This window comes from Antechinus flavipes, chromosome 3 (genome assembly GCF_016432865.1).
Source record: "Antechinus flavipes isolate AdamAnt ecotype Samford, QLD, Australia chromosome 3, AdamAnt_v2, whole genome shotgun sequence".
Classification (NCBI taxonomy): Eukaryota; Metazoa; Chordata; class Mammalia; order Dasyuromorphia; family Dasyuridae; genus Antechinus; species Antechinus flavipes.
The window spans coordinates 336,412,543-336,439,640 of NC_067400.1; the positions used below are offsets into that span (position 1 = coordinate 336,412,543).

At 35.5% G+C, this 27,098-nt stretch overlaps 1 long non-coding RNA gene across 1 annotated transcript; it reads left to right on the plus strand.

Annotated features, from left to right (window-relative positions):
- Positions 1-9,469: 9,469 nt before the first annotated feature.
- Positions 9,470-20,851, plus strand: LOC127554279 (uncharacterized). The gene is made up of 3 exons (XR_007951934.1): positions 9,470-9,509; positions 13,524-13,587; positions 20,566-20,851. It is a non-coding gene; the product is annotated as an uncharacterized LOC127554279 (long non-coding RNA).
- The last annotated feature ends 6,247 nt before the right edge of the window (positions 20,852-27,098 follow it).

The window sequence follows — 27,098 nt, forward strand, 5'->3', positions numbered from 1 at the left end:
AAATATTATAATTATATATAATTTAATAAATAAATTAAATAATGATATTGAAATTATACACAAATTATATATTAAATAAATATTAACATATTTATTAACTAAGATGTTGAACTGATGTCCCAGCTCTCAAAATATTTCATATGGATAATATTATTTTCCCGTTACTGGATTATGAGCACTGGAAAATATTCAGTGAATTAAATAAAGGAAAGAAAGTATTACACCTCTTTTCACAATGCTTGCCTATTTAGAAATGACCTAAAATTGTATTCACTTTTTTTTCTGGGTGCTTCAGCATATTTCTAACTCATTTTGAACTTGAAGTGCACTAAACCTTCAAGGTATATTTCCTTTGAACTGCTTTTCATACCAGTCCCTTCTTTTTATCAAGCATTTATTAAGTGTCCTCGGCCAAGCACTTATGATGTAAAGATGAAAAAAACATAGTCTCTATTCTCAATGAATATAGTTTCCTAAATGATGAGGTAGATAGATAAATACACCTACATATTATGCAAATATATGTATCTATGTAAGTATAAGGTAGGGTATAAAAAAGAGTAGACACATGGACAGAGATTTGTAGGTACATTGGAAAAGGGGAAAGTATTTTCAGTTGAGAAGAGGGATCTAGGAAAGTTCTGCTGAAAGGGTTACAACTAAGACAAGTCTTAATGTAAGAAAAAATTCTAAAATTAAAAAGTGATTTCAGTCTGGGATTGAGGAAAGGAGAGAAAAGTGCCTCGCATGAATGCTTATTTATATCCTCATCTAGCATATTAGGTTTATATTTAGTTGGACCAATTCACAAATATTAGGAAACAGCTAGTAAATTTTATTTATTAAAATGTGGAAGGTATAAAAAAGAACAAGATGAAAGAAGACTGGAAAGAAAGAGTCAGACTAGATTGCAAAGATACAGATCAACTGTTGTTAGCATGGATGGGAATCCTGGAGATATCTGAGATCCTTTTTGGGGAGTATTAAAACTATTTTTATACTTATACCAAGAAAATGAGAGAGAAATCAGGGTTATACCTGGCAGCTTTGTCAGTTAACACTTAGTTCTGCATTATAGATCTAGGATAGATGGAGAAGGGGGCCTTTGCCACTATTGGTGTTCCATGAAAAGATGAAGTTGAAGTCCATAGATAGACTAGTAGATGATCAAGATTATAAGCAAGCAGAAATGGTATGAATCATGAGACAAAAGAAGAAAGAGTTCCAAATTAAGGATGAATAACCAATAGTGTTAAATGCCATGGGGTATAGATCAAAGAGAAAGAAGACTGAGTAAACAAGACAGTTGGGTTTTATAGTTAAAATTTCAATGATATATTGAAACATAAATTTTTTACTTTTATTTATTTATTGAGCATAAAATTTCAAAACAGTAAAAGTAACTGAAGACAGAATATATGAAATTAATAGGTAGTGGATGGAGACATAGTTTAGGATGCACTTATTAGATTATTTCCATATAAAGTTTAACAGTGGAAGGAAAGAAACAAATAGAGTGATGGTTAAAAGGATATGCACAATATGATTGCTTTTTGAACATTGCTTGAAATTACTCTCTAGAGTGGTTGGATCAGTTAACAACTCCTTCAAGATTGTGTCCCAGTGCTCCCATATTCCCTTCAACATTTATCATTTTAATTTTTTGTCATATTGGCCAAGCTTATAATGAAGAATTTAATTTGCATTGCTCAAATCAATAATGATTTAGAGCATTTTTCATACATCAATAGATAACTTTAATTTCTTCATCTGGAAATTGTCTTCTTATCCTTTGATTAGACAGATTAATACCAGTGATAAAAATTGCTTCCCACCTTTCTGCTTCTATTCTTTAGTTTTATTGAATTTGTTTATTTAAACCTTTTAAATGTAATTAATCAAAATAATTCATTTTGCATTTTATAATGTTCCCTATCTCTTGTTTGGTCATACTCCTTCCCTTTTCCATAGATCTGAGAGGTAAACTATTCTTTAGGCTCTCAGTGTGCTTAAATGTTCCCACTTTATGTCTAAATCATGAATCCATTTCAAACTTATCTTCACATGGGACTGAGTGGTTGTCTATGCCAATTTTGTGCAAAACTATTTTCCAGTTTTCCCAGCAATTTTTTGTCAAATAACTAATTCTTATCCCAAACAATAGATTACTGTAGGTACTAATATTGCCTTGTGTACCTAACCTATTCTCTTGATCCACAACTCTAATTCTTAGCCAATACCAAATATTTTAATGATTGCTGCATTATAATATAATTTTAGATTTTGAACAGCTAGACAACCTTCCTTTGCATTTTTTTTCATTCCTACCCTTGACATACTTGGCCTTTTGCTCCATCAAATGATTATTGGTAGTTTGTTGCTATGACACTGAAAAAGTAAAATAATTTAGATGGAATTGCAATTTTTATGTTAGTTCAATTCTAGCCATGAAAAACTAATATTTTTCCAATTATTTAAATTTAATTTGACTTGTGTGAAAAGTGTTTTGTAATTGTGTTCATATAGTCCCTGGGTTTGTCTTGGCAGGTAGACTCCCAAATATATTATATTTTATACAATGATTTTTAAATGGAATTTCTATTTCAATCTCTTGCTGCTGGACTTTGTGGGTAGCATACAGAAATGCTGATGATTTAAGAAGATTAAGATTTAAAATATTTATTTTATATCCTACAACTTTTCTAAAGTTGTTAATTGTTTCAGGTAGTTGATTCTCTAAGTCTACCATATCATTTGCAAAGAGTGATGGCTTTATTTCCTCATTTTCTATTCTAATTCCTTCAATTTATTTTTCTTCTTTCATTGCTCAAGCTAACATTTCTAACTACATTACTGAATAATAGTAGAACAATGGCCATCCTTACTTTACCTGTGATTTTGTTGGGAAGACTTCTAGATTAACCTTATTACATACAATGCTCACTGATGGTTTTAAATAGATACTCCTTATAATTTTAAAGAAAATTCATTTATTCTTATGATTTCTAATGGTTTTAGTAGTGATAGATGACGTATTTTGTCAATTTTTTGGCATCTTTTGAGGTAATCATATGATTTCTGTCAGTTTTATTATGGTAATATGGTAATATTTAAATATGGCAAATTGTGCTGATAGTTTTCCAAAAATTGAACCAATTCTGCTTCCCCAGTATAAATCCCACCTAGTCATTTTATATTATCTTGATGTTAAATTATTGTAATCGCCACTAAATTTTATTTAAAATATTTGCATCAAAATTCATTAGAGAGCTTAGTCCGTAATGTTTTTTGTTTTGGTTCTTTGTGATTTGGGTAACAAAAATATATTTGTATCATAAAAATAATTTGGTAGGGCTTCTTTGCCTGTTTTTTCAAATAGTATATATTGCTTTGAAATTAGTTGTTTAAATGTTTGGTAGAATTTACTTGTAAATCCATCTGGTCCTGGTGGTTTTTTCTTAGTGAGTTCATAAATGGCTTATTCAATTTCTTTTTTCTAAAATGGGATCATTTAAGCATTTACTTTTGCTTTACTGTTTACTTTAGTTTTTTTTTTTGCTTTATTGTTAATCTGAGCTATATATACATACATATGTGTATATATGTATATATATGTTCATAAAAATATATCTATGTGTATGAATTTATGAATGTTCATCCATTTCACTTAGATTATCAGATTTATTGGTATGCAGTAAGGCAAAATTACTCCTAATTATTTTCTAAATTTCATTTTCATTGTAAATACATTTAAGCTTTTTATTTTTGAGATGTGTAAGTTGTTTTCTTTTCCTTTTTACATCAAATAATCAAAGGCTTATCAATTTTATTGGTTTTTCATAAGATCAGCTTTTAGTTTTATTTATTAATTCAATAGTTTTCTTTCAATTTTATCAATTTCTCCTTTGATTTTCAGAATTTCTAATTTGTTATTTGAAGGTTTTGAATTTTTCAAGTTTTTTGAATCATATGCTCAATTGTACTTTTCTTTATTTTATTCATGTAAGCATTTAGAAATGTATAATTTCTCTTAATATCTGATTTAATTACATCCCATACATTTTGCTGTGTTGTCTCATTATAGTTGCTTTCTTTGATTCCATCATTTGTAATTTGACCCACTCATTCACTTGGATTGGATTGTTTAGTTTCCAATTAGTTTTTATTCTATTTTTCCATAGTCCTTTATCGTGTGTAATTTTTATTGCATCATGATCTGAAATGAAAGTATTTAGTACTTCTCCTTTTCTTCATTTGATTGTGAGATTTTTAATCCTTAATACATGATCAATTTTTGTGTAGGTGCCATATAGTACTGAGGGAAAAACGTATATTACTTTCCCTCATTATTTAATTTTCTCCAGAAGCCTCTCTTATCCAATTTTTGTAATATTCAATTCACTTTCTTTCTTATTTATTGTGTGATTAGATTTATCTAATTATGAGATGAAGAGGTTGAAATTTCTCACTAGAATAGATTTGTTGTCTGTTTCTTTGTGTAACTGCCTTAAATTTCACTTTAATAATTTGGATGCTATCCTACTTGGTGCATATATGTTTACTATTGATATAACTTTGTTGTCTATTGTTCCTTTTGGCAAGCTGTACTTTTCTTTCTTATTTCTTTTAGTTAGATCTAATTTTGCTTTTGTCTTGTCTGAGATTAAGATTGCTACCCCTGATTTTTTTTTTAATCTCAGCTAAAGCTTAATAGATTCTATTCTAGCTACTTTTTTACCTTTTTTTTTCCTGTATGTATCTCTCTGCTTCAAATGTGTGTGTGTGTTTTTTTGGCAAACAACCTATTCTAGGATTCTGATTTTTTTTAAATAATGAAGCCCATTTATTTATAGAGAATAGTACAAGTACAATTACATGTGCTCTTGAGAGGGAAAAATCTGTTCAGGGTTACACAGGTGCTAAATTTTACCCTACGGATTCAAATGCAGATCTCCTGATTCCAAGTTCCACAGCATCATACTATCCAAGTCAAACTTAAATTTGTTCCCAGTATTAATTTATTTTTTTTAAAAATTACAATCAATATCAAACATCAACACAACAATTTAAACTTCCTTTGCAATTATTTACATTTAATTAATGAATTTCAATGCAGAGAATGTCATTACTTTTCAGTTGTCTAAGTCTCTATAAGGACTCTCACTGTCCTTTCTTTTTACATTTAAAGTACTCCATTTTTCTGATTCTGATTTTCACAGTTTCAATTACTTCAAAAAGATCTTTTCAGATTATTATTTTGCTCATGTTTGTCAGTCTTGATAACATCATAATATTTCATCACATAATGTAATGTAATATATTTAAGTATTTCCCTATTGTTGAACTTTAGGCTGCTTCCATTAAAAAAAACAACAACAACAACAACAACAACAACAACAATTTAAAATAATCCTGCTGTTGAAAGATGATAAATTCTGATAGACATGGTTCTCTTCAACAATGAGCTGATTCAAACCAGTTCAACTTGTTCAGTGATGAAGAGAGCCATCTACACTCAAAGAGAGGACTGTGAGAACTGAGTGTAGAACACAATATAATATTCTCATTCTCTCTGTTGTTGTTTGCTTGCCTTTTGTTTTCTTTTGCAGTTTTTTCTTCCTTCTTGATCTGATTTTTCTTGTGCAGCAAGAAAGCTGTATAAATATGTATACATATATTGGATTTAACATATATTTTAACACATTTAATGTACTGGGTTACCTCTCATCTAGGGGAAGAGGTAGGGGAAAGGAGGGGAAGATGTGAAACAGAAGATTTTGCAAGGGTCAATATCGAAAAATTAACCAGGCATATGTTTTGTAAATAAAAAGCTTTAATAAAAAAAGAAAACAAAAAATAATAAAATAATCCTGTTATGAAGATCTTTGACAATTTTGAGTAACTTTTAAAGAATATATTCCCAACTACAGATCAGGACTCAAAGGTATTATTATTTTTGTAATTTTTCATGTAAACTAAAAGATTGCTTTCTTAAAAAATATTCTACTAGATGAATAGTCTGAATTCAGACAGGTATTCTCCATTTTAAACATTACTCATTTTGAACTAAATAACATTTGAATGGGTTTACAAGAGAGGCACCAAATAGTAATGGAAAATATTAAACCTGGAGTCAGGAAGATTTGGATTCAAATCTTCCCCACTTTTATTGCTTTGTAATAATGGACAAATAATCTCTGGATCTCAGCTTCTTCATTTGTAATATAGGAACATCTGTAGTAGTTGTCTCCCAGATTTGTTTTGAAGCTTATGTGAAATAATATATATAAAGTGCATTACATCATTTTGTACAGCAAAATAACTGTTAGGACATATATGCTTTAACATACTTAACATGTATTGGTCATCCTGCCATCTAGGGGAGGGAATGGGGGGAGGAGAGGAAAAATTGGAACAAAAGGTTTGGCAATTTGTCAATGCTGTAAAATTACCCATGCATATAACTTGTAAATAAAAAGCTATAATAATAATAAAAAAGTGCATTACAATATTTAAAACTTCACTTTTAAAAAAGTGAGTCAACTATTAAATAGATTTCGTTAAAAATCTTGACATGTCTGATGAAGAATTACCTTTGTCATTCCATTCTTTGTCATTGCATTGTTTGAGCTTATGTGTACTATGAATTATCTAATGCTTCTTAAAAGTTAAACGTATGCCAAAATCATTCATAAATTTATTGCATTTATGGGATTTCTTTTTTCTTTGCCTGATTTTTTCTCACACTAACAGTATTTTGGATAAATGTATGGAATGAATCTTAGTGATTACCTTCAATAGCTGTTGTGGGGAGTTGACAAAACAAACACATAACCCTTTTTATAGATAAATGAAACAAAACCCAGAAAAACAAGAAATAGAGCTAGAATTTGAATCCACATTTTGTGACTCCAGATTCATCCATCATTCCATTAAATTCTACATTTATTTATTTTGTGTAGTTTTTTTTTTTTTTTGAGGAAGTTTCTGATGATGAAAGATGATCCATGAGTGAAGGCTTTCTCACATTCACTACACTCAGTTCTCTCTAGTATGAATTCTCATGTTCAATAGTTTTCCTCTCTGGCTAAAAGCTTTCTCACATTCATTATATTCATAGGGTTTCTCTGCAGTATGAAATATATGATAATTTCTATAGGTTGTTTTGTAGCTGAAGGCTCTTCCATATCCATTCTACTTGTATATATATAATGTATAATGTATAATTTCTTCAGCATGAATTCTCTGATGGTCAGTAAGATTCCCCCTTCTTACTAAAGGCTTTTCCATACTTAGGGCATTCATAGGGTTTCTTACCAGTATGAAATCTCTGATGGAGAGTGAGATTTGAATTCTTGCTAAAGGTTTTCCCACAGTCACTACACTCATTGGGTTTTTTCCTGTATGAATTTTCTGATGATAAATGAAGGATGTCCTATGGTTGAATTCATTCCCACATTCATTACATTTTAGGGTTTGTCATCCTCATGCATTATTTGATGTTCAGTAAGGTGTCCTCTCTGCAAAAGTTTTTCTATATTCATTGTATTCAAAGGGCTTTTTTCCAACATGAATTCTTTTGTTTTAAAGATTTCCTCTTTAGCTGAAGATTTTCCCACAGTCATTACATTTACAATTTTTTTCTACAGCATGAATAGTCTGATGTTCTATAATGTGTCTTTTCTGGCTAATGGTTTTTCCACATTCCTTACACTCAAAGAGTTTCTTTCCAGTATGAATTCTCTTATGTAGAGTAAGGTTCGATTTCTGGCTAAATACTTTTCCACATTCATTTCATTCAAAAGGCTTTTCTCCAGTATGAATTTCCTGCTGATGAATAAGGCATGAATTGTTGCTGAAGGTTTTCTCACAAACATTATATTTAAAATGTGTCTCTCCAATATTAACTGTTTTATTAAAGTTCACATTCTGGTTGAAAGTTTCCCCATATTCACTATAAGGAAGGAGTTTCTCTTTAGTATTCATCTTCTGATATTGAATAAGACCTGAATGGTAACCAAGAGGCTTAGATGGTTTTGTTACCTTTAATTAGGCCCATGTTGAAAGCTTCTCCCAAATATATTAAAGGACACTTGTCTCATTAGTGGGTTTGCTGAGAGCAATTTTTCCTTATTTGGATTGTCTTTCCTGCTTGTCTTTCTTATTTTCTAACATTATAATGTGTTTCCAAACTTCCCATGGCAGAATTCCAGCTACCACAAGACTTTGCTACCATGCTTTGTTTAAATGACATTCCCATGAAAATGTCCCTTTTTGGAATATGTTCCTAATTTTATTTAAAGCCTCTTGACTGAGAGAATCTGAAAGCATACCTCTGGGTACCTCTCCCTCTGACATCCATAGCATCTCTCCTCATTCCAACAGTAGGATTACTGCTAGCATGGAAACTGGAAGTCCAAAGTAGATAAAATTCTCCACCATCACTTCATTGAATAGATTATTCTGGGAAGAGTTCAATTGGCCCTATTCTTCCTGAGTGAATTCTCCAGCCACATCCTTGAATGTCAGTGGTTTGTGGAACTGTAGGCAACCTACTTTCTTCTTCTTCCTCCTCTCCATTATCTCAAGGAAGGCCAAGGTCTTGAAAAGACAGAACTCTTTCTTCAATCATGACAGCCACATTCTCCATAGTCACCCCTTCCTTGATGATCCAATTTTACCCAAGTCCTGAATCCCCAGGAGTAGAAGTAGAAACCACAGCAGAACCACCAGCTCCAGCATTTTCTTGTCCACATCAGTGTCTGCTCAAATGTCCTAATGAAGTCTCAGAGAAGATACAGCCTTTTTTTTTTTTAAACAATAGAATCTCATTCTCCATCCTCAGGTAGAGTTGAAAGAGCAAAAACCTAGCCCTTTTACTTAGGACCTTCACATTATCTTCCCAGTTGGGACTACCAAGGGCTGATGGGGCCAGATAGGTTGGAGAGAGTAGGAAAGGTCTAACCTCAGTCACACACTCTAACCAGATACCCTGACAATCAAACACCCTGATCTGGAGAGGTCCTTCTTGAAATGTCTTTATTCAGCATCCATGATCCATCTCCTCTTTATAATTGAGAGATCACCATAAACTTACAATTTGGAACTACAAGAAAAATAAAGTTTTTCTAATTCTCCAGGATCACATCCTTGTATAAGTCCCTCAGAGTCATATATTCAGGTACTCCCACTCCTCCCACATAAAGTCCACAATGAAATCTTTCAAGGAAATTGATGATTGGCAGACCCTGCTAGGGCTCCCCATGGACAGCATGGGGTGCTGCCACTGACTTTCAGCTGCTTCTGGAGGCTTCACAGCCTGGCCCTGGACAGACCCCCATGCACTTTCCACATGAGTCCAGGGTCTGCTGGGCCTGGAGCTGTGTGATAATGCCAAGTGTTGAGGGCATAGAGGCTGCTTGGATTCTAGAACATCATATAACATCTGGCTCCAGCAAGGTTACTTCTGCCAGCTCATACCCATTTCAACCTTTATTAATATTCCTAAGGTGAGTGCTTTGGGGCTCCCTGAGGCCTTCTCTAAGACTCTGATTCTTAATCCAGTCTGCTATCCGCTTTCCTTTTTTAGGAGAATTCTTAACATTCACATTCACAGTTATGATGGCTGATTGTATATTTCCTTTCATCTTATTTTCTCCCTTATTTTTACTTTTTCCTCTCTTTTTCACCCTGTCCCTCCTCAGTTCTATAACTTCCCCACTTTTTCTTTTCTATTTTTGCTCCTACTTTCCTATAGATTAGGATACATTTCAATACCCAACTGAATGTGTATATTATTTCCTCTTTGAGCCAATCCAAGAAGCTTAACATTCAAATAGTATTAACCCCCTCCCCTCTTTCCCTCTATTGTAATTGGTCTTTTGTGCCTCTTCAGGTCCTGCAATTTACCCGATTTTACCTCCCCTTTCCTTGTCTCCTAGTACATCTTTTTTCTATTGCTTAAAATCTTTTTTTTTTTCACCATAGTAAGGTAAACTCATACTTATAACCTCTGTCTATGTATATTCCTTCTAATTTCCCTAATAGTTACAGTTCTCAAGTATCATCTTACCAGTTAGGGAAGTAAATCTTATTGCACAGCTGAATTTTATTGAATAACATTTATTTTCTTTTCTGTTAACTATTTTATGGTTCTCTTGACTCTTGTATTTGAAGATCATTATCTTTTTTGTTTAGTTCTGTTCTTTTTTTCATAAATTATTGAAAGTCCCCTATTTCATTAAATATTCATCTTTTCCCCTGAAAGATTATGTTCAGTTTTTCTGGGTAGTTGTCCAAGCTCCTTTTCTTTCTGGAACATTATATTCTAAGCCCTTTGATTCTTTAATGTAGAAGCTACAAGTCCTGCAAAATCTTAACTGTGGTTTCTTCATAGTTGAAGTGTTTCTTCCTGATTGCAGTATTTTTTCCTTGACTTTATAATTCTGTAATTTGGCTACATTATCCTTTGTACTTTTCATTTTGGGATATCTTTCAGGAGATGATTGGTGAATTCTTTCAATCACCATTTTCTCCTCTGGTTCAAGGATTTGAAGGCAGTTTTCTTTGATAATTTCTTGAAAGATACTGTTTAGGGGTTGTTTTTGTTTGTTTGTTTGTTTTTTGATCATGGTTTTCAGGTAGTTCAATAATTCATATATTGTTTTTCCTCAATCTATTTTCCAGGCCAGTTGTTGTTACAATGTATTATTTTACATTTTCTTCTATTTTTTCATTCTTTTGATTTTGTTTTGCTGATTCTTGATGTGTCATATAATCATTGGCTTTCTTTTGTCCAATTCTAACTTTTAAGGAATGATTTTCTTTAGTGAGCTTTTGTACTTCCTTTTCCATTTGACTAATTCTACTTTTTAAGTATTTTTTTTTTCTAGTGGACTTTTTTTCATTTGGACAACTGTATTTTTTAAGTAATTGTTTTCTTCAGCCAATTTTATCCTTCCTTTTCTAAGTTTATTATTCTCTCTTCCATAGCTCTCTCTCCCTCCCCCATTTTTTTCTTCTCTCTTATTTGATTTTTAAAAATCATTTTTGAGCTCTTCCAAAAAGGCATTTTTGGCCTTGACACCAATTCATATCCCTCTTTGGGTTTTCACTTGTAGGCATTCTGTTTTCTTTGAGTTTGTGTTTTGATCTGCCCTGTCACCATAGTAACTTTCTATGGCCAAGATATTTTTTCTGTTTCTTGATCATTTGTTTTTGCCTATTTGGGGGCCTTTAGAGTTGAGCTGTTCTGTGGTAAAGAGGCCACTGTCCAATGCTTTTTGTGCTATGAAAATGAGCAGGATCATTGTCTTTGAGCAATAGACTTTACTAGCAGCCTGCTCATTGCACTGGGGTAGTCTGACCTAGTTTCACCTGTTGTTGCCTGGTTTCTTGGACTGGAAATTTGCTTTTTGTGATGGAGCTGTATTCTCCTCCATAGATGCCCTGCCACAGATATCCTGTTGAGTCAGCTCAAAGGATTCTCAGTTGCTGATCTGTGCTATGGCTAAGAGCCACAAGCTGGCCTGTACTACACCTGTGCTGGATTGCATTTTCATTTTACCCAAGTAAAACAAACCTTTTCTGAAGTCCTTTTAAATTATCTCATGCTGGAAAAAGTGTTTGACTTAGCCTCTTTGTAGGTGCTGTCACTTCACTTTCTGTGTAGAGACTTAACATTGTTTCTGAGGGAAATTGGGGAAAGCTCAGATAACTTCTTTGCTTTTCTCCACTATCTTTATTCCTGCACTTTCCTAACATTTTTTTTTTCTCAGCTATATTTCTTTCTACTCTAGCAAATGAATATTTTATTCTAAAGAAGTTCTTTCTAAAAAAATTAAAATGAAAAAACACACCAAAAAACAAAACAAAACAAAAACAAACTTGATAGTTTTTTTCCTCTACTCTTATACTCAGTCTTTTACTACTCACTTAAAATGTCTTTGGAATGGATTTTATGTATTTGAAAACCTAAAATGAGCAACAGAATCACAGAAGAAATGATGAGTGTTTTTAATGAGTGGAATTTAGAATGTGCCTTCTCTATTCTATACTATTCTAAGTCCAACTTATTCTTGAAGAACCAATTAAGATCCTTTCATATGTATAATGTTTTCCCTGACCACTATGATCAGAAATGTTTTTTTCTTTCTCTGAGTTTCCAGAGTGTTTTATTCTCATTCATGTTTATATGCTACAATGTGATACTTCTTTAATTGTTATTTATATATTATATTTTAACTGCTAATGTTTTTTTTTAATCACTTATTAATTTTTAACAGAACCATGATTTAAGTGATATATGCATCCTCAATAAGGAAACTCTTAGCAGTACAGAGGACCATGCAACTTAACAGTGTCAGAAAGTTACTTGAAAAACTTGTAAAACTTGTAAAATACTTGTAGTGTTTGATGACTTACTTAAAGTCACACAAACAATATGTATTATTTGATTATGCCATTACAATTCTATATGAGATTTAAACCCAGATAATCTGACTTCAGAACTTGTTCTCTAATTATTGTACCATTCTATCACTGATATATTTCTTTGCAATTGTATAATTACATGTAAAAGCATGATCACATTTAAGTAGTTCCAAAAGATCATGTGGTTTTTGTATGTTTTATTTGGTTTCCCCAGTACACTGTGACCTCATTATGAGCAGAAACTCTATCTTATATTTCTTCATATTTTCCAGGTGGCCTAGTATACTGCCTTATCTATACTAGGTGCTCAATAAGAATTTGTTGAATTTGATTTAATTTGATTCAAGGTGAAAATGGAAACAATTTTCACTTCTTTTTCTTCTGTCTGCAAACAAATTGCTCTTTGGTCCCAGAAGGCCCTGCTTTCATTATATTTGGAGGATTTCATACAAACCCTTCTATCTCTGTACACTGGCTCCTTGAAGCCTGGAGGAAACTACTTTAGGGAATGAATATACCCAATAAGTGATGCTTCAAAATTTCTGCCTTGGAACATATTAAAAATCTTCCAAAGGTTTAATCAAAGAATAGCATTAAAAAAAATCCCTCTTCATTTCCTACCCCCACTGACACACATAAATTATCCTCTCCTTACCTAACATTACTGAAGAAAATTCCACTAGTTCATTTGTGAGTCAGATATCTGTCACATTTAAAATTGATTTCTGAAAATTTTAAAATAATAGTCAAAATTATAGTTATGTTCTAGGATTTTCTTCCCCTCCCCTTTTACTACTGCTTTAGTCATTTTGTATCATCCTGGCACCATATAAGCAGTTTCCAACAAATAAGATTAGTACATTATTAATGATACTTAAGCCATTAGCAAGGCCCTAGACACATTTTTGTATCTTTTGCTGAATATATAACACCCACAATTAAGTCTTTCATTTTTTTTTTATGTGATCCTAGTGTCCATACCTGGCTAGAATGGTTGCTTTTTAAAAATATTTAATTGCTTTTAATTTTCTGATCTATTTTCTTTAAGTTTGTACCTAACCATGAAATAATTATTTTTCTCTATTGTATAGTTACTTTAGTACATGAAGGATTCATTATTTCATCATTTGGAACATTCTCTTCAAGATAAAAAATGTAAGTTTTTGTGACTTAATAGATAATTTACTTAAGTACTTCCACCCCAAATCATGATTTGTTTGGCAGTTATCTGATGATAAACATCTCTGAATTTAGATAAGTAGCTAATTGAAGTTCCACATATGGTATGTGTTCTGATCAGTGAATTCATTAAAACCTTACCAGTTTCATAAAATCAATAATTGGTCAAATGTACATCTTATATTCCATTGGCATAGTCATGAAGAAACCAAGGTGATTTTTATTCCATGATAAAACAGTGGAGTGAGATCTTCTTGGGATTATGATACGATTAAATATAAAAAAGTAGCAGTGTAGTATGGTGGGTAGAAGTTTTAGCTTTAGGATTAGGGACAACTATATCTGACACAGATTTTTTTTTTTTTTTTTAATAGTGCTGGGCAAGCCACTTGACTGCATAATTTCTTTAGTAAACTCTCTAAAGCCAACAGTTGAAGAAAAGTACCTACCTGTGTTGGTAGAATTAATTCCTTTTTGGTATTATCCTACATTCAGGTCTCAAAGAAGAAAAAACTTAATACAGGTTGAAACATGTTTGGTTAAATCATATGCAATAAGTTATTGTAGAATTTTTTGTGCATGATTATTTAAAATAAAGTAGTGTACTTTTGAATTAATATTAAATACCATTAGGAAAAAAAATTTTAAGTCTGCTGAGAAATTGCATAATTTATTATGGAATAGTTCATTAATAAGTTGTTACTAGATAATAAATTCCTTGATCATACCAACCCATGAAACCAAGAAAAATAATTTTATGCAACTGGCTTAGGCTTCCATAATGATGGTGACAAAATGGCAGGAAAGATTTAATGGGTACTAAAAGCACAAAATCTTTAAACTATTTTTAATTTAGCTATTGGAACTCTAAGTGGGAGCTCCTGTTCCAAGAATGACTGAGTTGATATGTTCTAAAGGGTCTGAACTATAATGTCCGGACTAGTTCTCTGGAGGATCTTGGTACCACCCTGAGTCCTTGATCTTAGGAGAGGAATGTAGAGGTGGGACTCATGTCCATGGTCAAACATGGAGTTCATTTATTCCAAATTCTCTCAGCCTTTTATACCATAATACCCTTACATAACTATAGCATACTGTACATGCCCTAACTATACATTGCACATGCAGGACCACATAAACAAATTGCTGTTGTGTGTAGATGTCTCTTTGCCACTTGGTATAACTCTGCTTTAATTATAACACATATTATCACTGTCCCCTGACTTCTCAGGAAGGCAGAGAGCCCTTAAGGGGAAGATAAGGAGTCGAACCAGACATGTCAGCAGGGTTTCTTTTACTGGACTAAAAGAGTCTTATACTTCGCCCAAGGTTTCCCACTATCTAACTATCAGAATAGCAGAACGAATATAGAACTTGTGAGTAAATGATAGGATGGACAAAACTTTTCCTTAGAAAATAGTTGGCAGAACTGGTATCATTTTGTTGCCAAAGACAATTAGAAAAATTATATGGCACTGTCATCTTGGAAATTTCAACTTAAAGCATTTTTGATTTGCATAAATAAAAAGACCACCATAGATATAATTGTATTATATGTACCTAACACTTATTTAAAAAGTAAAGATATTCTGTGAAAAACTTGAAGAAATGCTTTAATGCCTAATAATTCCAGCACAGTGGTCAATACAGGAAAGAGTGGGAAGATATGTAGCAATATATGATCCATTATTAAGATATGAAGTGGAATCTAGGTGGAGCAGTAGATAAAATGCCAGAATCGGAGTCAGGAATACTTACTTTCCTTTGTTCAAATCTGGTCTCAGAGGTTGCAGGAAAGGATAACCAGTCTCAATTTCACTAGTATTAAAGACAGTTTTTACAGAAGCAGAACTAATTAAATGGGACTTCACCTACCCACTTCATTAGGGACAAAGATTGTATCCATTTTAGGCAATTTGGGCAGGTCTATATAAGTTTAGGTTACAAAAAAGATTAAAAAGTTATGAGAAATTAAGATAGCTTCAACTTGACCCATACTGATGGAAAAAAAAGACACATCAATAAATGGAGAGATATTATAAAACATTAAAGATGAGTGAAAGGTAAAGCAAATCTGTAGAAAGATTGACATAAGAGAAATCTAAACCAGCTTTATAGATTAAATGAGAAATGGGAAAACAGACTAAAACATTGATAATACATTTTCATTATTAATAACAATGAAAGCAACTCTTTGGCCTTTAATATATCCCTCTGTAATGTGTTATATTAGTAGAGGAAATACTAATAACAAAACTCCTCTGGAAAAACAAAAGGTTAAGAATATCAAGGAAATTAATGAAAAAATGTGATGAACTCAATCTAGTTGTACCTGATTTTTTTCTTCCCCTAAAAAGTGTTATTTATATATTTTGATAAACACCCTAGAGATAAAAATTCTAAGGATTGAAAAAACAAAACATTATGTTCTGGATAATTCAATCCCTTTTCCAGAATACTCTCTAAGCAAGAACCAAGTAGTCTTCCCTTCTTACCTATCGGCTTTGAGCCTAGGATTCTCTTTGATAGTTCTTGGCTAGAGTTAAAAGGAAAGGGGTGGGCATGACCCCTACCTTGGCAGTGATTCCATTTAATATAATTCAGGTGAACAATAAGAGTCCCTTATTTTCATGAATGGAGAACTGGTTCAAACTGGAACTTTGCTCCAAATTGCTGTGTAAAACCCAAAGAGTCATTCTCCAGGAGCACAAATAGTAAGCAGTCACTTAAACCTTTTAAGCTGATTCCTACTTCTGATCCACTTCTATCCTTCACAACTCTGGGAAAGTTCCAGCTGTCTATTCTAGATATATAAAATAACCCTGATTCTCCCAGCCCTATCAAGAAAACAGAAAAAAAAAAGATTACATAAATGGATGTATATTTGTTAGAAAAAAAGAAAAAGCCCAATCAAGAGTGAACTCAGGTACTTGTATGATCTTTAGTAGTGCATATCATTTAAAGGCAGGAGAAACAATAGGAATGATAAAAATATGGACATTTTCCTCAATCATAGTACCTCTAGACCAGAAATCAATGCATCAGCCTCATTGATGGCAACTATAAATGGATGATCTGAGAAAATTGTCTTGTCCTGCCCTTGTCAGCCCTTGTCCTGTCTACTTGTCGTACCTATCCTGTTTTCACTACCAGAATCTATAATTATTACTGAGTTTTAGTAGGTACATTTCATCAACAATCCATTTACAGGAAAGTTTATCAAAAGGTTTCTTGCTGGCAAGTTTGGTAAAATACTTCTCAAAGCCATTGGATCTGTCTAGGCCATTCTAAGGGTACCCAGACCAGATACTGATTTTATTAACGGAAGGTACACATTTGGCTTGTCTTTCTTACCCTTGTTCTTTTTGGCTAAAGTCTTCTTAATGAAATTGACTATAGAGTCATTATCTTTCTCTGGCTCTCAGAGTATCTAATCCAGATCCTTATGGTTATTATAAAGGGCCAACGTACTTGCTATAAAATGGCTTCTGCCTCTCTTTCACTGTATTCTCTATTTTCTGTTGCTGGAACTGACTCTGAACAAGGACATTTTCTCACTGAATATACTGTTCATTTTTTTGTCTTGGGTCTTCCTCTTCTCTCTCTTCCCCTCATCCTTCCAATTTCAGGTTGCTCTTGTGGTCAGATTTTTCTTCAAAAATGCCTTCAACATTTTGTAATTTAGCTTCCAAATGTTTGGTTTGTTAGTCCTGCCTCAAGAATGCTGGCTACTCTCTCCTTACATTAGACATTAACCCATTTTGGCTCCAGAAAATATCTGTGTGGCTTTATCTCATGAGAATGATTCTTTCAGAGTGGAGAGAGATTTGAATCATAGTTTCTGGTTCTCTGCTTCCTTCTTTGTTAGGAGAGGTCTCAATCAGTCTCCTTTCGTTAATTCCATGGAAGACATAGATATAAATCAGAAGCCTTCTGGTTGTTCTTCCCAGGAAGAGAAGAATCTATATAATACCTCTACTATTTCTTGGTTGAATGGTTTGCCATATAGTTTTTAAAAATCCTTTGGCATCATGTAGTTGTTTCCTTGAACCAAAAAAGGAGGGGGATTGATTTTTAGGCTGAGGAGATTTATTTTCATGTCTCCTCTTCTCTTTCAGACCAAGAAAGAGCTTAGCAAGAGCTTTAATAGATAGTGACTCACAGACATGAGCTAAATTCGGGAAGTTAGGATTAACCTTCCTGTACGATGAGTTTAGGTTGTGCTAGGAGGTGGAGAATCAGGAAAGTCATGACAGATCTTCTTGAGCAGAAAAGAGTCCTGATGTACCCTCCTCAAAGGCAGGGAGTCTGGGGAGTCAAGCTGGGCTTAATTTGCAGTCAAGGAATCCAGAGAGTCATGACAGGTTCATGTTATGTGGTCTTGACAGAGCCTCCTGCATGATGTGAAGCCTGTGGAGTTCTGACAGGCCCTCCTGGGATGTGAGGAATCTTAGGGGTTGTAACAAGCCCTTGCGGGTGGTGATCTTATTTTTGTCTTCATAAAAGCTTCTAATTGTTACTGGTTTAGACTGCTTTCATCCCCTTCCAGTCTTCTGAGCATTAATTAGCCCATTAATCCAGCCACTACAGACAAAACTACTTCAACTTCCTTTTCTTTTTCTGACTTAGTAGAAAGAGTTGTTCATGGAGAAGTAGAAACAAAGATGATGGAATTAAAACAGAGACTCACCTGAGCTCTACCTCAAACCCTTCCAAATAACTTTAAATAATGACTCTAAATAAATTTTGGTGCATCAGAACTCATAAAAAGATGGAGTTAAACAATTTTCTAGCCCAAGATGACTGAAAAGATTAGCAGGAAAGGTCTGTTGCACCAAAATTGGAGTGGAACATAGTCCAGCATAGGACTTGCCAATACAGCACTACTCCAGCCCTATTGAAGCCATGAAGCAGGAACAGACCTGAAAAGGCACTGAATTAGTGGGAACAGTAGTAATTTCCAGACCACTCAGCCCAAAGATACAAAAGAAAACTTAGAAGGAAAGATCTGTCTCACCTCAGTGGAAGTAGAGCACTGTCTGGTGCAGACTGTGCTAGCACAAAGCCTGGCATTGGCAAGCCAGGAGAAAATCTTGGGAACTGGTGGGGCAGCAGTGGCAGCTGCTGTTTTTGAAGTTCTTAGACCACAGATGGTAAAGAGGTAAAACAAGTGGTCAGAAGAGGATTACAAGGGTCTCTTTTCTAGAACCAAGGCAAGACTTTTCTTGCTTTGATCATACTTAGATACAGGACAGAGTCCTAGGTCACAGTGTCAGGGTGAGGAGGAACACAAACAGACCAGAGCTTATGGCCAGAGTAGAACAGGATCCCTCATCATAATCCCAGAGGAGAGGAAAAAAAAACAACTGCTTATGCTGACTCACATGCCAAAGCCCAGGCCATGAGAATAGCAAAGACATCTCACCTTAGATCATACCCTGTTGGAAGAACTGAAAACTTACAGATCTCCACAAGCATATCTGAAAATAGATGCACAAATCCCTGAAGCTTGCACCTTCTACTCTGCGGTCAGAGCCCTGCTTTCTTTCTTTCTTTCTTTCTTTCTTTCTTTCTTTCTTTCTTTCTTTCTTTCTTTCTTTCTTTCTTTCTTTCTTTCTTTCTTTCTTTCTTTCTTTCTTTCTTTCTTTCTTTCTTTCTTTCTTTCTTTCTTTCTTTCTTTCTTTCTTCTTTCTTTCTTTCTTTCTTTCTTTCTTTCTTTCTTTCTTTCTTTCTTTCTTTCTTTCTTTCTTTCTTTCTTTCTTTCTTTCTTTCTTTCTTTCTTTCTTTCTTTCTTTCTTTCTTTCTTTCTCTTTCTTTCTTTCTTTCTTTCTTTCTTTCTTTCTTTCTTTCTTTCTTTCTTTCTTTTTCTTTCTTTCTTTCTTTCTTTCTTTCTTTCTTTCTTTCTTTCTTTCTTTCTTTCTTTCTTTCTTTCTTTCTTTCTTTCTTTCTTTCTTTCTTTCTTTCTTTCTTTCTTTCTTTCTTTCTTTCTTTCTTTCTTTCTTTCTTTCTTTCTTTCTTTCTTTCTTTCTTTCTTTCTTTCTTTTCTTTCTTTCTTTTTTTTCTTTCTTTTTCTTTCTTTCTTTCTTTCTTTCTTTCTTCTTTCTTTCTTTCTTTCTTTCTTTCTTTCTTTTTCTTTCTTTCTTTCTTTCTTTCTTTCTTTCTTTCTTTCTTTTTCTTTCTTTCTTTCTTTCTTTTTCTTTCTTTCTTTCTTTCTTTCTTCTTTCTTTCTTTCTTTCTTTCTTCTTTCTTTCTTTCTTTCTTTCTTTCTTTCTTTCTTTCTTTCTTTCTTTCTTCTTTCTTTCTTTTCTTTCTTTCTTTCTTTCTTTTTCTTTCTTTCTTTCTTTCTTTCTTTCTTTCTTTCTTTCTTTTTCTTTCTTTCTTTCTTTCTTCTTTCTTTCTTTCTTTCTTTCTTTCTTTCTTTCTTTCTTTCTTTCTTTCTTTCTTTCTTTCTTTCTTTCTTTCTTTCTTTTTCTTTCTTTCTTTCTTTTTTTCTTCTTTCTTTCTTTTTCTTTCTTTTTCTTTCTTTTTCTTTCTTTCTTTCTTTCTTTCTTTCTTTCTTTCTTTCTTTCTTTCTTTCTTTCTTTTTTCTTTCTTTCTTTCTTTCTTTCTTCATAATAGCTTTTTATTTTCAAAATGCATTTAAAGACAGTATTCAATATTCACCCTTGCAAAACTTTGTGTTCCAAATTTTTCTCCCTTCTTTTTCCCACCCCCCCCAAAAAAGCAAATAATCAAATATGTTAAACATGTACAATTCAACAACAAAAAAAGTGAAAAAAATTGTGTTGCGATCCACATTCAGTCCACAGAGTCCTCTTTCTGGATACAAATGGTTCTTATCATCCCAAGTCTATTGGAATTGGTCTGAATCAGCTCACTGTTGAAAAGAGCCATGTCCATCAGAATTGATCATCACATAATCATGTTGTTGCTATATGCATTTTCTCTTGCCAGAGACCATGCTCTTCAAGACCATGTCCTTGAACAATGCCAGAGACCATGTCCTTGGACGCAGGAGACAAAGAGCTAAGAAGAGCAGCAAACACCCTAAATTCCTGAGATTAGATAATGTGTGTCCCAAGAAATCGGTCATCTCCGCCCAAAATCTACATAACTAGTATACTCTAGGATTTCCGCCACACCTATGGTCCGACATTCTTCTCATTGTAACCCCCCACTCAGAAATCCTATTTAATTAAACTCTCTTCATTCATTAAACAGAGACATTCACCATCTTAAATCTTGAGTTGCCTCTCTGTCTCTCCGATCCTGTCCCCAAGCCGTAGGCTTTACAGACTGGTTGTCTTACAGCACCTTTGCTCCCCTTCGGCCCTGGTTCCCTTCGATGACCCACTGTTATTGTCCTGCCGGACAGGACAACTGGCGCCCAACGTGGGCCTCTAAGTGGACCTCGGCCCGACATCGCCCCCGAGCATTCCGGGAGAGAATTCACGGTCTCTACGGAACCCCCGTAAGGGTAGAGGTAAGTTTTCGCGATTGTCGATACTATGGGATCGTATTTATCTAAAGAATAAATATTCCTTAAAGATCTTAAAGGAAATCTTAAGGAAAGAGGCATAAAAGTAAAAAAGAAGGACCTTATAAAATTCTTTATATACATAGATAAGGTCCATCCTTGGTTTATTATAAATGGCCCTGAAATACACCCCGGGAAATGGCAGAAGGTTGGCCGAGACCTAAAACGAGAAGGGCCAAACGTTGTAAATGTTTTCCCCCTCTGGGCATTAATTAATGAAGTCATTGAAGGAGCCTCTAACAACGGCAAGGTTCGGCAATTACCCCCGGGTCCTCAGAAAACTTGGGAAGACGCTGAGGGAAATACGGGCACTGTCCGCCTTTACATAGTTCCTAATCTACCTATTAACCTATGGGGAAGAGATATTCTCTCACAAATGGGTACTATTATGTGCAGCCCCAATTCTGTAGTCACAAAACAAATGCTAAGCCAGGGTTTTCTCCCTCAACAAGGATTAGGGAAAAATAACCAAGGTATCAATCAGCCTTTACAAGTACAGCCGTACCCTGGCCGTGCTGGCCTTGGTTTTCAGAACCATTTTTTATAAGGGCCACTGGTCCGCCCAGCCTGCAGGCGGATAAGATCAAAAAACTCCAGTCTGGTTTGACCAGTGGCCCCTTTCCAAAGAAAATATGTTGCGCCGTCCATAGATCCTTTTCGCTTGAAATACCCCAAACCTGCCACTAGACCTTAACCCTAATTTCATTTAGGTACCCCAAAGCTAGACTTCAACATTTGCTTCCCTGACGAAACAAACACCGGAAGCTAGATAATTTGGCGATCAAACTGGACCCGACCTTTTCGGGGCACACTCAGAACCAATCTGGGTTTTGAGCTGTTCAAGCAGTATTCTTCCGGGAAGAATCTGCGTTCTTTCTTTGGTCTCACTCTATCTCTAAAGGTAGTGGGGAGAATATCTGTGTTCCGTCTCACTCTACTTCCATTTCAGGTGAAAAGGCTTCTTTGATCTAGACACTCCCCTGTCTCTAAAGTCTTTTCCTGGAGCAGATGCTTTGCTTGAAGAAACTCCCACTGACCAAATCCTTTAGAGAGAGAAAGGCCCTTCCTTTGCATCTCAATGCATTTCTAATCTTTTTTTCCTGTCACCAGATAGTCCTGCTCTCCAGCAGGAACTGTTGAGACACGAGAGGAAGTGTCTCTTTAACACCACCCCAGACCAAAGAGTGGTCATGTGGCCGTTCTGGGGACCTTACCCTTCTCGGGGGTCCCAGGCCAGCGCTCTCTTTGCTCTGTTCTGGGGAGATAACCGGAGAAATGTAAGAGGAGCTGTTTGAGCCCTTCTCCCACTCCACTGTTAAGTGCAATGGAGTCTCTAATGGTCAGGCTGTAGCCACGAGGAGAAAGGTCACTGAATTGGGGTGAGTTTAGAGAATGTCTCTGCCCACGGCAGCTACTCCCTGGACAGGGGTAAGCAGTCTTCCCTTCAGGTTTTGCTCTCCCAGTAAGATTTGGGGACTTAGATGAGCTGCCCTGCCTTCAAGTTCCAGCGTGGAATCGCCAGAGGAGCCCTCGCCATTCAAGACGCACTGCGCTGGGTAAGATGGCATCTCTTCCTCCCCAACCCTCGTTCTGGCCTCTCCTCCCCCTTCTTCCATGGAGTGGGGAGTGTAGAACTCGAGGCCTGGTTCGGACCTCTCCCATGTGGCTTGGTAACCTGCCGTTTAAATGCTCCTATCCTGCCCCCTTCTCAGGGTTACTGTACAGTGGGGAGATTGGGGACTCAATCTTAATCTTCTCAAATCTCCGGAAAGGTTGTCACCAACTTTTAAAATAGAAATTTGCTAGCAATTTGGACAAGTGAGCCGCGCCCCTTCCAGACTTTTACCTGGCTCTTAAAGCCGCAGCTTCTAGCCTTCAGGACGTGTGCTCGTCCTATACATTTAAACGGGACTCAGTTTCCCTGATTTGGTCATCCTGCGTCTGTAGAAGCCTCAGAATTACGTTTTCGCATGCTCACAAGGCTGTCTACAAAGATGGGATTTTAAACTGCTCTCGGTTTTTTTTTTTTTTCTTAGCTTCAGGGCACTACTTAAAACTTTCTTAGCTGCTTATGGAGAGATAATCTAGGTAAGCCAGGCTAGGTCTGTCTGTCTCACACTTTCCTACCTAACCCTACAGATGGGAACTCTTTTGCTCCTAATTTTCTTAGTCCTAAAACCTTTTGCTCTTAGCACACTTGGTTCTATTCTTTTCTGGATTGGCGTTCTATGTCCCTGCCAACAAAAGATTTTTTCCTGGGCTCCAACCCTGGCCAGGTTGCAGCTTCAAGAAAGACCTTTGGAATGATGGCTGAGGAATAAAATTTCAGGTTAAGGCAAATTAAATTCTTTAGAAGATGGCTTTTTATTTCCTTTCTCCCCTCATTCCTTGACTGCAGCAAGAAATGAGTTAATGGGAGAAACTGAAGCCATTCAAGAATTCGGTGAATACTTTTAGGAAAGAAGTCTCTTTCCCTTGTGCTTTTCTATGTTCTCTAGACTTGTTCCCTGTTTTCCCTCCTCCATTCTTTGAGACGCTGAGGGACTAAGATGGGATAGTTTACCTTCCTACTTAGATGGTGTGTTTTCTAGAGGTATTGGGTAATTTGTAACTGAGTTATGCCTTAAAATTTGTCATCTCTGATGGGCAATTGTAAGTTATATGAAGTTTGGTTCAGTTACTTGTGAACTTCAAGATCTGTGTAATGTTAAATTTAAAACTATCTACTTAGATAAGAAAAATAACTGTATAAGCTGTAAACCCTTTACTGTGATTCTTGAACTAGATTTTATCTGAAGTCCTAGATTAATGATAACTGATGTAGAAGATAAAATCCTTTGGGACTGCAGCTAATATTTGCTGGGAGTTTTGAGTTCAGGTGTGATTGCATAGACCAGAAGTAGAACTGCCTTAAATAACTATTTTAATTTGTGGCCACACTATGATTGTTGCTAAGCTTTTTCCTGGGGCTAGAGTTTCTTTATCTAAAGGTTTACTTCGCCCAAGTACTTGGGGCCACTCCCACCTTGCCTTTTGAGAAAGATGACCGGCCTTTTACACTGTATGTTGATGGAAGGCAGGGCTAGGCCCCTGACTTGCGGCTCAAATGCCCGGGCTAATTTGAGCTCGCTAGGAAACTCTTGCAGTCTTGGGGGGATTTGTCACTCATAGGACTCTGTGAGGCCCTGAGTCTTAAACTCTAGGTCTCTGGACAGGTAGGCTTGGCTAGGCCTTCTAGGGTGACTGGAGTCAATTGGTGACAATTGGCGTGTTTGGGTGTTTTTGGAATTTAGATTCTGTCCAAATCCAATGGGTGTGGCCCAGTCCCAGCCAGCCCTCGCGGAGAGAAATGAGAAAAATGATCAGAGAATACCGGTAGATAGTCCCTTGGGAAACAAATTAAGTAATTGGAACAAACTGCCAAAATATAAAGGAAAAAGCAAGAAAAAGATAAGGTATTGCTGCTTTGTCTGGGGTGACAAAGACATTGGTGGAGGCACTATTTGGCCTAAATTTGGCTCCCTTGAAGATTGGGTGTGCCAAATACTGAATTTGTGTGTTAATAACAAAGAACCTGTTAATCCAGAGGAGGTTCTATATGCAGGACTATGGCTTTCCGGGGCTTCTATAATGTTGAGTAAGAGTCCAAGTGTAAAGGACACGAAGGAGGAAACTTTAAAGACCCAGCTATGGGACCCATTGTTATCTCTCCCTCCTCCATACTTATCCCCACCCCCAGAAGAAGCCATGGTTTTAGGAAAGGGAAGGTGAGGACTTAATCCCATCAGCTCCTCCGGGGGCCCCTCAGGGCACGGGAGGATTTAATTCGATTGACCCCACCTGGACTCCAAAAAGAGTCATTCTCCTCTTTAAGGAAGGAATTAGATCAAATTCAAAGAGATATCCGAAATTATCCTTTGCCGGGAACTAAAACCCCAAGTCCTAAATTATATCCCTTAAGAGAGGTTCCTTCGGCCCAAGGAGGTATAGGATTGTGAACGCTCCCCTGAGCACCACAGAAGTCAGGACCTTTAAGAAGGAAATGAGGTCCTTGATAGAAGACTATCACTGGGCTAACAGAACAGTTTTGATCAATTCATTGGAATTTGTCTCCTAGGACCTAACATGCTTCCTCCCAAACAGCTTGAAGGCGTTTGCAACCACACCATACCTGTCAACCTGACGTGGCAATATGTGGCCGCTCCTGACGGCTCTTATTTTGCCTGCTCTGCTGGCCTTACTACATTTCTGGATGCCCGATCTTTTATCAAAAAACGCGATTACTGCGTTTCTGTCTTTCTCTTCCCTCATATTAATATACACCAGGCCGATGATTTCCTTGATATCTGGGAAAGAAAAAGTACTGGCAATTTCAGGACCAGGAGGGAACCCCTTACTGCATTAACCCTGACCGTCCTCCTTGGCCTAGGAGCGGTAGGAACGGGGACGGGTATAGCCTCCCTCATACAAAATGACAAACAATATTCCCAATTGAGCGCTGCTATAGATAAGGATTTACAAGAATTGCAAGCAGGACTTAAACACCTTAAAGACTCAGTAGCATCCTTAGCTGAAGTCGTCCTGCAAAACAGAAGAGGCTTAGACCTTCTCTTCCTACAACAAGGAGGTCTTTGTGCAGCCCTCAAGGAGGAATGCTGCTTTTATTCAGATAAACTTGGCCTTGTTGAAAACAGCCTACAAAAAGTTAGGGACAGTCTGGAAAAAAGAAAACAGGAAAGAGAAAAAAATGAATCCTGGCATAAGAACTGGTTCTCCACTTCCCCCTTGCTATCCACTCTTCTCCCTAGTATTCTCGGCCCTCTTGTGGGACTCCTTCTCCTCCTTTCTTTTGGCCCTTGGGCCTTTAATAAACTAACCACTTTCATTAAATATCAAGTAGATTCTGCGATCACAAAAAGACACATCTTTTATCATCAGTTACGAGACCAAGACACCTTGGAACCTGAAGAGAAGATCGAACCACTCAAATTCACTGAACAGCTCCTGAAACAGACAGGGTGTCAACGATTGAGAAAATTGTTGTTCTCATGTTTTTAAAAAAAAAAAAAAAAAAAAATCTTGAATGTCATGGAATCTGTATAACTGTGTAGTCTGTCATATATGTTCCATGTTCTGTGTGGTTTGTCTGTTATGTTGTTGTTTGGAAAACAACGTTGCAACTGTACATAGTAAATTGGAGCTCCATGTTTGTTTGTGTGTGTCTGTGTTAAAAGTTAAAATAAGCTTGTAAGAGATAAGGATTCAGCCTCTGTGTTGCAGACTTAGAAAATATCAAGAAGTTTGAAAAATCTTTCTATCTCTCTCTCTCTCTCTCTCTCTGTCTCTGGCTGACTGCAGCAGCCTGTGAGAATAAGGGAGAGAAAAGAAAAAAAAAATAGATTGAAAGGGATTTGAAAGTTTGGAAAGTTAATATACAGAAGGAAAGACGTTTGAATAGAATATCTAGGCATTCTCTGTAAGGCAGAGTAAAACACTAAATGGGCTTCCTTGGAAATTCACCGAAGCCGCTTTGGATTTTGGAATGGGAAAAGGGAATTCAAGGTGAAACATACTTCTCTCTGAGGGTGGGGAATCCTGGAAAAAGCCCCTAATCTGTTTTTGCTGATTTAAAAGCTTTGTTAAGTTTTAAGAACAATGATTAAGGATAATTTGCATGTTTTTAAGGAAAAGCCTGCTAGAGTAAAGAACTATAAAATTCAAGCTTAGCCTGGCCTAGGCAATAAATAGCTCTAGAGATAAGATGCTAATCGCTGTTAAAGAAAGGTGGTTAAAAAAAAAAAAAAAAAAAAAAAAAAAAAAAAAAAAAACTTTGCTGTATTACTTTGATTCAGTTTGTTACCTTCTGAAATTTGTTAACACAAGTTAATACTTTAAAACCAGCTCTGCTAGACATGTGTGGATCTTTGGAGGTTTATTCACTATAGGGTTG